This window comes from Sciurus vulgaris (assembly GCF_902686455.1).
Source record: "Sciurus vulgaris genome assembly, chromosome: 12".
NCBI lineage: Eukaryota > Metazoa > Chordata > Mammalia > Rodentia > Sciuridae > Sciurus > Sciurus vulgaris.
In genome coordinates this window covers 84930563-84943785 of record NC_136473.1, presented here as the reverse complement: position 1 = coordinate 84943785, position 13223 = coordinate 84930563, and the positions used below count along the sequence as shown (strand labels likewise).

The window sequence follows — 13223 nt, the reverse complement described above, 5'->3', positions numbered from 1 at the left end:
CAACATACTGATCTTCTGTCAGCTAAAATTTCATTTCACAACCTTGACTTTGAGCAGCCCATCTTTGATCCTGTGTGTCTAAGCATCAGGAAACAGGATAGAATGATTCTAGAGCAGCCTGACCTGTTTCTGGGAGGGACTCATCAAACACCCTGATCTGACTGCTTAAGAGTTAGCTTTCTTTTCTAAGGTCATATTAATTGGCTTCACATTCAACTGTAAGTAATAGAAACCCCAAAGTAAGAATAGCTTTAAAAATGCTGGTTCTTGAACAAGTTAAATAACTTCACTGTGCCACATTTTTTAAAACAATAATAAAACCTACTAAGATTGTTGTAATTATTAGTATTTATTATGAACTTAGTTTCTCATACATACAACTGTAGATGACAGAGGCTATTGTTATTCCTTATGTTGCATATATATCTGGGACTAATGTGGCTCAGATCTATTAAATCTGATTTCTAGCTCATCAAGTCACCCTAGGCTTGAGGAAGCAAATGGGATTTGCTGACTGTGTCTTGAAGCTACTCCTCAGAACTGCCACACTGCATTTTCAGCTTCATTCCCTTGGTCAGAATTAGGCTTCTAACATATTTAGCTGCAAGAAAGGCTAGAGTAGATAGTCTGCAGTCCTCTGGCCAAGTGCCCAGTTAGACTTCTATTATCATGGAAGATGAGCTGATCAGTGTGGAAACAAGAACAACCAAATGAGAAAAGCAAAGTCCATTTATTTAGAGCTTGTACTAAGGGACTCAGCCATTGTCACTTACATGTGGTGGAGGCTTAAAGGCATGCAAAGGAGTGAAAGCTGTATAGAGAGGAAGAAAGATGACTACAGGTGCCTTGATAGGACGCTGTTGGCATGGGAAAACAAAGGCAGGCTTTCTAGAAGGAAGCCATCATAGATGACTGGTTGGTTCTAGTTGGAAGTAGGGACACAATTAGGGGAACTGTAAGTGACTTGCCATTTTGGGCTGGTTGTTAGAGAAGTTATTTAGCCTTTTGGATTGTCACTGGAGATAGTGATATGGCTTCCTACAAGTCTGACTGGCTTTCTGAATTGTTTATTGTGAAGTATAGGTTTCTTGGACAAATTACTGCATTTTTTTGGGTTAAAATTCTATTTTGGTATATTGTCTGGGCATTGTCAGTTTGTACATTAAATCTGAGTAGATACTAGAGTGTAACTAGTAATCTACATGGAATTATTATAAAGAGATTTTTAAAAACTGTTACTTTATGTGTATTATCTTATTTAATCTTCACAAGGCTTCTGAGAGGGAAATTTGACATCTTGAGAAGATAAATATCATTACTAGTAAATAGCAAAATTGATGTTTTTTAAATTAACTTTGATGCAAACATCCATGTGTTTTTCTTTAATGTCCTTTAAAGATTTTTATTTCACAGAATTCCTTTGAAAATTAGATGAAAGTCTTTCACCTTCTCCCTAAAAAAATGTTGATATATGTACAATTTGCACTTCATTACAAAGCACATGTTTTCTGATCAAGGCCTTCAGTAGTCAAGAACTCTGCTCTTGAGTGTGGGTTCAATATCAGCCACCTAAACTCTCTTGTCACTTAAATTCTCTTAATCTTAGTTTCCTCATCTGTAAGATGAAGACAGTTTTCCAGAGTACTTTCATAACTTAAAGTACTACATAAAAATAAGGTAATGTTATTCTTATCAGCCAAAATGTTATCAAGCTGACCACGTTTAAAGTTCCATAGGTAGAAGAAATCACTGCTAACCAGTTATCTAATTTTCTTCTTTAGTGACTATATACCACTAGCTCAACCAACATGTCTTTTCAAATTAAATAAAAATTATATTTATGATTTTTAAAAAATGCAAATAAAAAAATGCAAAATTTCACAAAGTAACTATCTATATGAAACATAAAACTAAATAGTCCTTATAAAAAAGTACAACTAATATAAAATTCTTTGCTTAAACCTTCACATGTGAGAGTTATTTAATTACAAAATAATGCACTGGGAAAGAGAGTTAATTTTTATCAGCAAGACAGAACAACAGAATACTGTGTTGTCAATGAGTAGTAACTTACTGTTGTGGAATTGATTAACTATATCTTTGGAATACCCAAGGTTTCTGATTGAAATGTGAAGGTGTCTGTCATGTTAAGGAGTGTTTGGTAGGGGGAGATTTTTTTTAATTAAATCTATCAACTGATTCCCAATAAGTTGTAAGCTTATATAGCAACTTAATGTACTTTGGCTACTGGAGTGGATCTTCCTTGCAGAATTAGTAATATCCTTCCTCCTTTCTCTCTAGAACTCATTGTATGAGCTTTTAATTATCCTATACTTTATTTTAGGTTCTATCAGTTTTTGCCTAGTCAAGGTATAAGACATTTTGGGTCAGTTTCCTAGGTCCTTTAGAGCTCTTCAAAAGATGGGAGGTCAAACTATCAAACTTGTGGATATTAAACAATCAAAGTTTTACTTGGTTCAAGTAGTTTTCACAAGAGAATGCTATCTTCAGACCCTGCTTGTCTCTTCTATGTGGAACCAAATACCTAATTGAATTGAAAAAGAATAATGTAGTAACTTGAAAGAATCTGACCTGAAGGTGTCTCCTGGTTCTTTCTCAGGTAAGATTAATTTTTTTAAAAGGATTGTTACATCTCAATAGTTCGTATGATTATGGCCTTTCTCTCCATTTATTAAGCTACTTTTTAAATGAAAGGCCCTCTTGTCCTACATTAATTTCCTCAAGTGGTGAAGTTCCTTTCCTCCTTCATTTCCAGGTCTCACAGGTAGCACTATATGTGCATAAAACCTTCCCAACTTTATTTTTTGTCTTTATGTACATTCTCTCTCTCCCCCTTAAGTAAAAAAAAAAAAAAAATGTATATATATATATATATATATACACACACACACACACACACACACACATACTAAAAACATACTAAAATGTCTTCTTTCTCAGACTCATCAGTTTAATTCTTGCTTTATTAATAGGCAAGTGGATTATTATCATCTTAGAGTAAGTTCAAGTATAAAATCTTATGTACATAAATATAACTATACCTATCCTATTTGTTATGTCAATTACTCTCAAATAATTATATCAATTGTGGTTTTTTTAAGAAACTCTATTTCATTATTGGACATTTATACTGTGTGCCAGACCCATGGTTTTTGCCATCCTGGAACTCATTGTCTAGCAGGAAAGATAGTCATTTAACTAAAACTTACAGAAAACTTTAACTTCAATTGTAGTAAGTTATATAAAGGAGAAGTACTGGGTGTTTATGAAAGGACAACTAAAACTAGGATAAATCCTTGATTTAGTTAACCCAATCTTAAAATGATAGAGTTACAGTTGCCACATCCATAAAATTGGGTTAGCGATACTTGTCTTATAGTACAATGAGGATCAATTAATATATGTGTGTGTATATATATGTGTGTGTGTGTGTGTGTGTATAAAAAATGCACACACCTATGTCCAAATATGCCTGATACATATATACTGTCTGATTTTCTTTAAATCTCTAATTATTGCTCTCTTTTCCCCTCCTTGCATCATACAAAATCTACCGTTCCTCTGCAGATGACCTCATACATTCAATTTCAGAGAAGTTATCAGACAAGAATTACCTCACTTCTACTTTCCCATGGCCCAGCCTTCTAGATCAACGTCTGTCTGTTATTCTATTTCTTTTCTGTTGCCATATTCTTCCACAGGAGGGATTGCTGTATTTCTCTCCACCTGGGTTCTTTATCCTTTTTTTGCCCATTTCCTCAAACTTTAAACTTTATCATTATTCATTTTCAGTCCTGTATTTATAACTTCAGTTGGACATCTTTTGGATCTCTTTTGTCAATTAAATACAATTAGGTCATGGATCTTAAGTACGTTCACACATACACATGCACATGTCCCTTATTCAAGAAATTTGCCTTGTACTGGTGAAGTAAAATTAAATGAAAATGAATCGGGCATATGGTATGCCACATGTTGATGTCATGGAGAAAAATTAAAGAGGGGCATTAAGTAGTCTAGAGGCAGAGTGTTGCCATCTTGAATGAATTGTCTGAGAAAACCCTACTATTACTACCTCAACTCTCCTGCCTTTTCCTTCAGTTACCATAGTCTTTTTTCTTCATACTTACTCCAAATTATGTTTCTAGCTTACTACACTGTTTCTTTTAAATGAAATCCAGTGAACTTCCTTCAGTCTCATTCCACTTGACCTCTCAATAGCATTGGACTCTTTTTCATTCCCTTCTTAAAGTACTCTTTAACTGACTGAGAACCAAAGTGTGTTGGTTTTCTTAATTTTCTAGAGACTTGCCTTCTTTGAATCATTCTTTTCTTCTCAACTTTAATGAAGTTTTAAATGTCTATGGCTTATTCGTTTGTTTTACACTCACCTTGTAACTGATTGTGTTCAAGCCCATGGTTTTAGTGACTCAGTATACTCTTGTTGATTCCCAATATTTTATCTGTAGCAGAAAATTCTCTTTATAATTTGAATCCATATAACTGAACATGTCTGTAAACAAATTCATGATCTTCCTTTCAGAAAACCTTCCTCCAGCATTTCCTAACTCAGGACTCAGTGCAGGTCCCTCTAGAGCACACACTGGAAATAAGGACTCTGTCATTTCTCTCACCTCCCATTTTCCATCTTAACCAATTCTGGTTTTTTTCTACATGAATTTCAGATTTCTCCACCCAGTTCCATTTCTCTCCTTATAGTGAGAAGTAAATCATCTCTCCCTTGCAGAGTTAGAGCCTTTTAATTAATCTCCCAACATCTAGTACCCATTTCTCAAGTCTATTTCTCCATTACCTTTTTTTTTTGATGGGGGGCAGGGGTGGGGTAACCAAAGGAACACCTGTTTTCTGGAAAGGGGCTTCTCAATGAACCTTAAAATATTTGACAGAATTTACCAAACTGTGTGTAATACAGAAGGTAAGTTGCCTAAAGGAGGAATCCTGATCTGTTTTGTGTACTCACATATCCCAGGTGCCTAGCAAAGTGGCTGCTCAGCAGATATTTGCTGCAGACTCTAGTCCCTATCTTGCTTCTTGTGCTTTGGCACATGGACCGGGTTCCCTGAATGTGTCTTATTTTTCCCTTCTTCATGGCCTTCATGTGTGCAGTTTTTTTTTTTTTTTTTTTTTTTTTTTTGGTCTGGAATGCTCTTCTCCATTCTTTGCCAAGTTTATATCTATTTATCCTTCAGTTTGTCTCTTAGGTATCACTTCAAGCCTTTTCCTTTCATGGTTTTATGTTGTAGATATTCTTGGAGTGTCCTCCTTTCATGGCACTGAGTAATGTAATCTTGTAGTTATTCATGTGATTATTTTATTGATGTATTTCCATTAGACTTAAGGCTCTCTTGAGAATGACCATGTCTGCTTTGCTCACCAGGCTGTCTTCAGTTTCTGGAGAGGTGCCTGGCCAATAGGAGCTCACTAACTATGTGAAGAATGTGTGTATAAGAATTGGTTCTTTTATGCTTCTGTTTTCTAGGGGCCAGTAGGTGATGTTTGGTTGTATAGCAGTCACTGCAGTTTCCTACTGCTTTATACTCCAGTCTCATGCAGAGTTGTAAAGATAGTGAATGATGTACTGGCATCAGACAAGACTGTGTTCTATTAGAGGAAGTTTGTTGTTTTTCCAGAGGATCCAACCAAGAAATTCTGAAATCGTTTTCTAAATACTCTTATAAGTTCTATAAGCAATATTTTATAAAAAAAAAAAAAAAAGGCTACTTTAGGAAAAAAAATATCATAGGAGCTGCTTCTGTGAAGGAACTTGACAGCACCTTAACACTTTGTAAAGGACAGCAGTAAAGGCTTGAATTGTAAAGAACATGATTCATTTCTTCATAGTGGGGAGTATTGTAAATCATTGTGTATCACAACAACATATTTCACTCTCTCAAGTCTTCAGCTTAATTGGGGTAGAACAGGAAATATAGCTTCTGGTCTGTATTCCAGAAATGAACCTCTGGATAACATTGCATCAAAGATTTTTACAAGTAAATAATTAATTGGCTTAGAACAGGCTGACAAATATAATTAAGCAATTTATAGTTGAAATATTCAGTATTTCTCTAATTAGTGACAAAGGAATACCTGAGGCTGTGGTCAGATGAAATACGTCCCGGATGAGTTTTAAGATAAAAGGAAACCTGGAATTTTTCATCGTATGTTTCATTATCTGTAATGAGAATCTTAAAGAAAAATAGATTCTTACAAAGCAGTTTGATTTCAATTATTTTGTGCTTACATGCTATATATTTTCCTCACTTTGGTCTAAATTTGAACAAATACATGCTTTATTTTGTAGTGAGCCTTAGACTGTTCATTTCACTGTTCCAATATCAGGAAACATGGTGATGGAGTCTCAAATGTAGAGGAAATGAGACTATTCTCAAAAATAAACAAGAATTTTATCTAAACTCATGTGTGGAAATGTTACTAAAATGTTTTAAATTTTCATAAAGTTTTGAAAAAATTAGGTGTCTATATTTCAAAGGATTAGAAAGTCAATTTGAGACAAAAATTACAAATGCATTCATTTCTACTTTCAAAAAACCATTATTTTGCTAGAATATCAGTAAAATAAAATACAACCTTATGTAGTAAATCTCTTGGTAGGGGACTCAGAAATTACTTTTCAAAAGAATATATCATCACAGTGGCTAAGAATGAGTGAGTATGATTCTTACAAGTTTTTTTTATTGGTGCATTTTATTTGTACATAATGATGGGATTTGTTACATATTCATGCACACAACAATATAATTTGACCAGTATTACTCCCCAGCACTTCCCCTTCCCTCTTAAAGTTTTTAGTGAAATATGCAATATAATTTAAATGAATATTTTCTGCCAGGAGCTTAGCATTTTTCCAAATAATTAATTGAAGCTCTTATTTCTAATATATTTTTTAATAGGCTATCTTCTTGGATTATTAACTTCGTTTCTACACTGTTACCACTTGTGTGTCATTCCCTTTAACTTTATAGGAACCTCAAAACTCTTTACACAGGTAAAGTGAATGTGTTCAGAAGCATTCCTTATTGGTTTCTATTGCTGCATAGCAAATCACTTACTTATCAGCTTAAAAACAAATATCTCAATTTCTGTGGGTCAGGAGTCTGGGTACTGGTTGACAGGTTCCCTGCTCAAGGTCTTAGAAGTTTGAAATACAAGGTGCTCACTGCATCTGGGAGCTGAGATTCAGGGACTTCCATGTTCCCTGATGGCTGTGAGAATTCAGTCCCCGAAAGTTGTGTAATCTCACTCCCTATCTTATTTGTCAACTGGGAGCCATGCTGTTTCTAGAGGCCACCAGCCACATGGCCCTCTGCCCAGTCTGGTATTGTGTTCCTATAAGGCCAGCAGAGTCTCTCTGTCTTTAAATGTTTTCCCCTTCTTGGAAGGGCCCAACTGATTAAGTCAGAAGGATAATATCCCTCTGATTAATAGGAACCTTAATTACAGCTTCAAGATCCTTTTTGCCTTATGATACAGTCTAATCTGGGGAATCATATATTCATATCCCCAACTCACACTCAAGAGGAATTATACTCTAGGACTTGGGAATTTGGGGGAAATTAGATACATCTTAAAATTCTGCTTACCACAGACTGATAAATATCAAATATATTTGAAAAATAACCATGTTTTGAAGATAATTGTTATCTTCAAATATTATAATTTATAAGTCTTGCTTCCCTACTTAGGTTTTTTACATTGAAGACATTTTTATTTTGCTTATCCAAATGTAGAAATTATATTGAAAATTAAATCACTTTGAAATATCTTTTACACTCTTGACATTTGGTTCTTTAAAGTACTAAAAGCTTCCCAGCAGTACCATCTATCTTCAATAACTCTGATGTATTGTTTGCCACAATACCCACACTTTCCATTCCAGCCTCTGACTAAAGCGTACAGCCCATGTCAGCAGTGAGAATTTCCAGTGACCCCATATGTAATCTGCTCTCTGTTGAATATTTAGAATTATTCTGCGGTCTGAAGGTTACCAATTAGTAGCACTATTAAAAAAAAAAAAGATATGTACTTAGGTGCCTCTGTATGTGCTTGTACATCTGTATCATAAGTTTATCATATATGTGTATTTGGTTTGCTATACAGAATTTTTATAGAAACAATGTCACAGGTAAATAGTGAAGCAGTATAGAATTTAGCAGATTGAAAATTATATACCATTATGACCCTTTTGTAGTTCTGAGTATAACTAAAATGTTATGCTAAAACTTTGTCATTAGAAGATAATTGTTGGGGCTGGGGATATAGCTCAGTTGGTAGAGTGCTTGCCTCTCATGCACAAGGCCCTGAGTTCAATCCCCAGCATCATAAATAAATAAATAAATAAATAAATAAATAAATAAATAAATAAATAAATAAAATACAGAAGATAATTGTCTGTAGCTACCAGAATGTGTTGGCCATGAGGTTAGTTGATTTGTAAAGGCCACTTTAGAGCATTATTATCTTCAAATGAAATCCTTGAAAATTAAGACAGGGATATAGACTCCATTAGGTTAAGTGTCTTATTTTCTGTTGAGAGACTTTTACGGTTTGTTCTATGTTTAGTAAAAATTAAAAGAACTTTCTGAATATCTTACTGTTGTCTGGTCTAACATAGCAACAAAGAATTTATTTAAAAGGCAAATATTTTCATTTGTGATCTTTTACATTGTCCTAAAGATTTTTTATAATCTCACTTTATCCTAGTACTGATGCAGAAAAGGAGAATGTGAAGTATTTCCAAGCATTCTCTCATTCTCTTTAGTTACAAGGAAGCATCTCCTAATAATTATTCACATACCAGTAATGCAGTGACCATTCCTTAGTAGTATTAGTAGTAATACTAATGCCTTCGTGTAACTTATTGGTCTTTGATTTCTTTAATATCCTGAATAAGTTTCCTTGATATTCATATACTTGTTCATACCAGTGTTCAGAAACTTGTTCATACCAGTTTCTTTTAGGGGAAAAATTGACTTTAAGGGTGCTTAATTATCTTTTTTTGCTAAATAGTTTAGGTCCCCCCACCCCCCTCATTAAGGCTCATTTAAATTATTTTAAATATTTTCAACCATAAAATGAAATATACTTTTGGCTTCCATTAATACAATTAATATATGATTGTGACTTTGTGGAATTGATCACATATGTAGTCTTTTAAATTGTTTAGAAATAGCACTTGTTAATGGACTTCCCAACATTACAGGAAAAGACTATTAGAGTTTGGATGGGAAATATTTCATCAAAGTAAATAAAATAAAATACTAGTGGTAGGCATTTTTAGTGATCCTATGGCTGCCAGGCCCAATCTATTTCATACCTTCCAAATCAATGTAAGTTATTAGAGTTTTATGCAGATTGCTAAGAATGAAAATAATCACACATTGAATATTATTATACCAAAATTCTAATTGAGATATATTCTGCACATTATTTACCCAGAATTGTATATAGCAAATATTATAGTTCGGTCTGTCTATACTTGGTGCCTTCAGAGGAATATTTCCAGAAAGATCATATTAAAAATCATAGAACAGTTAACATTTTCAGATGCATCCTTTTATATCACCAGTCTCTCTGCAACGATTTGTTTGCGATTATAATGTATTTTTTATAAAAGTACATTGGCAGTTATTTCAAAGATTTGTTTGGGAACATCCCTTCTGATGGTAAAATGACCACATTACAAGTTGATAACAAAGAACTGAAACTACCTGTTGTCTCATGTGAAGACCATTTATAGTAGTGAGTGAACCAATGAGAAACACAGATTTCTGTTTTTATAACTGGAAATATGAAGGATAGGACAAACCAGTAAATTCTTTTAAAGTGTGAAAATATACTCAGGAGACACATTTGTTTCATTAGTAACTGGGCTTGCAGAAAAACAGATGAGAGATGAAGACTTCATAATCATTTCTAAACTCTGTTAATATGGCAAGGAAAGAAACCGAGACCCAGCACAGTTAAGTGTCTTCTTCAAGGTCACACAAGTAGTTAATGTCAAACTTCATAATCAGCCTATTATTAAAAGATGAATATGGGCCATGTTACTGACACATTTAAACATTTGACAGCAATACCAAGCAGGAAATGTTTCCTTATATTTAACATAAATCAATTACTTCCTCTTGTTAGGTGTTTGAAAAGGATGGAGAACATCTGGTACCTGTATTCTAGTTCTCTAACAACTTCATTATTTCTAATCAGTTAATTTTTTTCTAATCCTTTTCAAAATGCTTTGCATACAAATATCACGTTTATTTTCATTTGCATATTTTTAACCACAGCAGTGCATTTCTAAAGGATGTTTGGTATAGCTTCCAAGTATTAGCTACATAATTGTGGATCCCTTCATTAAAAACTTACTATGAATCTTAGGAAGCCAATAAGAGGGTGTTAAACCAGGTGCAGGACCTGCATGACTACATGCCCATGAAGCTGGCTCTGATGGTTTCAAATGTTTTGCCTGAAACTTTTTCCTTAAAGTGTAACTTGCCAACTGTAGGCTTAATTATTTTTGATATTTTTTGTAAATCAAAATAATTCTCTTGATGAATTTTTGCTGTGTAATATCTTTGAAGCTCTTCTAGTGAGTTATTAAGGATGTTAAATTGCAAAACAGAAATAAGCAGTGTATGTTCTACCTGAACTGGTAGTGACTGGAATACAGGGACTAAGTTACCAAGCTGAGTCCAAAGAATGCTTTTTAGCTCTTCAGAGTCAGTTATATAAATGGATTTGGTCTTGGGAATTTAATATATTGTGATTTTAAAGGAAAGGTATGGCTATTGAAATGAGTTTTCCTAAAAATCTTTGAATGGGAGCATCTTGGATCATCTAGCATCTTAATACAAATCTCAGGGATGTAAGTGTGTTTTAGCAGGTATGCTAGATTTTCAACTAAATTTTTTTGTATGTGACAATTTGGTGTCTGTAAATGTTTTGTATGTAAATTGATTAACTTTTTGTTACAGATGACTTTTGAGTAGTATTCGGTGTTTATTTGAATAATATTAATGGAGGTAGGAAATAGTTTTTAAAGAGTATTTCAAGACTAGCTTTCTAAAAAAAAAAAAAAAAACAAAAAAAAACCAAAGTTATATCTAAGTGATCTGTGTAACTGTTTATAAACTTTGAGGTATGAAAGTTTATAAACTTTGAGGTATGAAAGTGGAAAAGGTGCCATAACAATCTTTATTTGTATCAATACTAAGCTTTATAAATTTGTTACATTATTTATTGCTTTTTTAAAATCTTACATGAGAAATTTTTAACTTTTATATGTTGGCATTAAATTTTTTTCTAACTGAGAGCTGAATATAACACTCATTTTTTTTCAGGAGAAAATAGTATTTTTGAAACTGTACTATTTGGCTAGAGAATTAAAATCTGAAAGATGTGTTCATTAGAATGTTTTAAGAGGCGGCTTTTTGTTTTGTAATACTTAGGCATTATACAAGTTTTGGCTTTGTAATGTCACCAGTATTAAAATGAATTCTTACCAGTATTAAAATGAATTCAATTTCTATTGCTTTTTGCCGTTCATCTTCCTAAGAGGTAGCCAACAGTGCCACCATCAGAACAGTCAGGCTGTTTTTATTATAAGTGTTGGTTTTCTCAAAAACAAAAAAACATACTAAGGGAACATTTGAAAAACCACATATGTTTAAGCACACAAAAAAACCTGGTAGATACTAGTGACATAATCAAATTGCCTTTGACAGTCAAATTTATGATACCATTCTTCAATGGCCTGTTGCTACATTGAACATTTAAATCTTGCCAGGTCATTCTATGTAGCTAGCATTATATTGACCTCAATTTATTATTTTAAATTTGTTCAAAGATATAATTTTGAAGAATATAAAAACTTAGAGATACTGGTCATCTTATTCTAATATGTTCCCTAATGTGCACCTTCAGGGCAATTTTTTTATTATCCCTTTTATATATGACAATTTTTAATAATGGTGTTTAAAATGTGAAGGGCCATGTTAATTATGATTTTAGAATCTATTTTAAAGCATAAAATTTTTTCTTTCATGGTCTGATGCTTACATGAAATGGTATATTTATTTCTGAATGAAAAGAAACCTGGTCCCCATCTTCCTGTTGACATCAAACAGTCCTCTGATATGCTAATCTAGCATTGGGGAGAGCACATATACAGGCTTTATTTGGATTCATTCCAAGTCTGAAAGAAAATTATGTGTAAAGAACTGATTTTGTAGCATTGCCCCCTTCGAATGAAAACTGATGTTGACACAGTCCGCAATTAAAAGACTTCATACTGAAACATGGGAGTTTTTCAACATTCTAGTAAAACCCTGATTTGCTTCCTAGGATATAATGCTACTGATGCCATAGCTATTGAAATTTCTAATAACTTCCATAAACATGTTATAATAAAAATTATTCATTTTTCTTTAAAGATTTATGCTTTGGTATGTTGAGTGCAAATGAGACAGTAAATATATATTTTCCTAAGTATGAAGTAGGGTCACAGAAGATTCCCTTGTACTGTTTTTTCTTTCAGCCTGCCCTCAACTGGTCACAGGTGTAAAAATTTAGTAGTTATTTTGAATTTTCTCTAATATTGTTTCTCCACACACAGTAACAAAGTCACATTAGATTTCTCAAAATGCATTAAAGAACTTTTAAATTTGACTAAGTATATATAAATCCACTATTCATGTTGATAATCTATAAAAATCAAATAGAAAGTGGTTTTATATAGTGCCTGAACTAAACTGCTCTTGAATGGGTACATTAATATTGTCTTAACTTTAACATAGAAAAAGCAGCATAAATGTGTACCCTTATTTTTGGCATTAATTTAGTAATTGCCCTCTTAAATGCCATTGATGCCTAAGTTGATGATTGGTGCTTTCAGCTTTTTGCCACAAGATTTTGTTTCCATGGATTTTAGTTTCATTCAATCAAAGCAGAGTACAAGTTTGCCTTGCAGTGTTCAATAGAAATATTCACGGAAACTTTACATAAATCCCTTTTATTTAATTTTTAATAAATTATGATACTTCAAATCACTAGGGTGGTTCAATATTTAAAAAGAATTCCATAGTAAAACCTCTGCCAGGAGAAGAATAGCCTTGATGAATATAATTACCTTTGGATTTCTAGACGTTTTTATTCTGGCTCTTCTA

The 13223-nt window shown here is 33.1% G+C and overlaps 1 protein-coding gene across 4 annotated transcripts in view; it reads left to right on the top strand.

Annotated features, from left to right (window-relative positions):
* The window catches only part of NEK7 (NIMA related kinase 7), a 143912-nt gene that overhangs the window by 96460 nt on the left and 34229 nt on the right, over positions 1–13223 (top strand). The gene's annotated exons all lie outside the window — the stretch shown is intronic.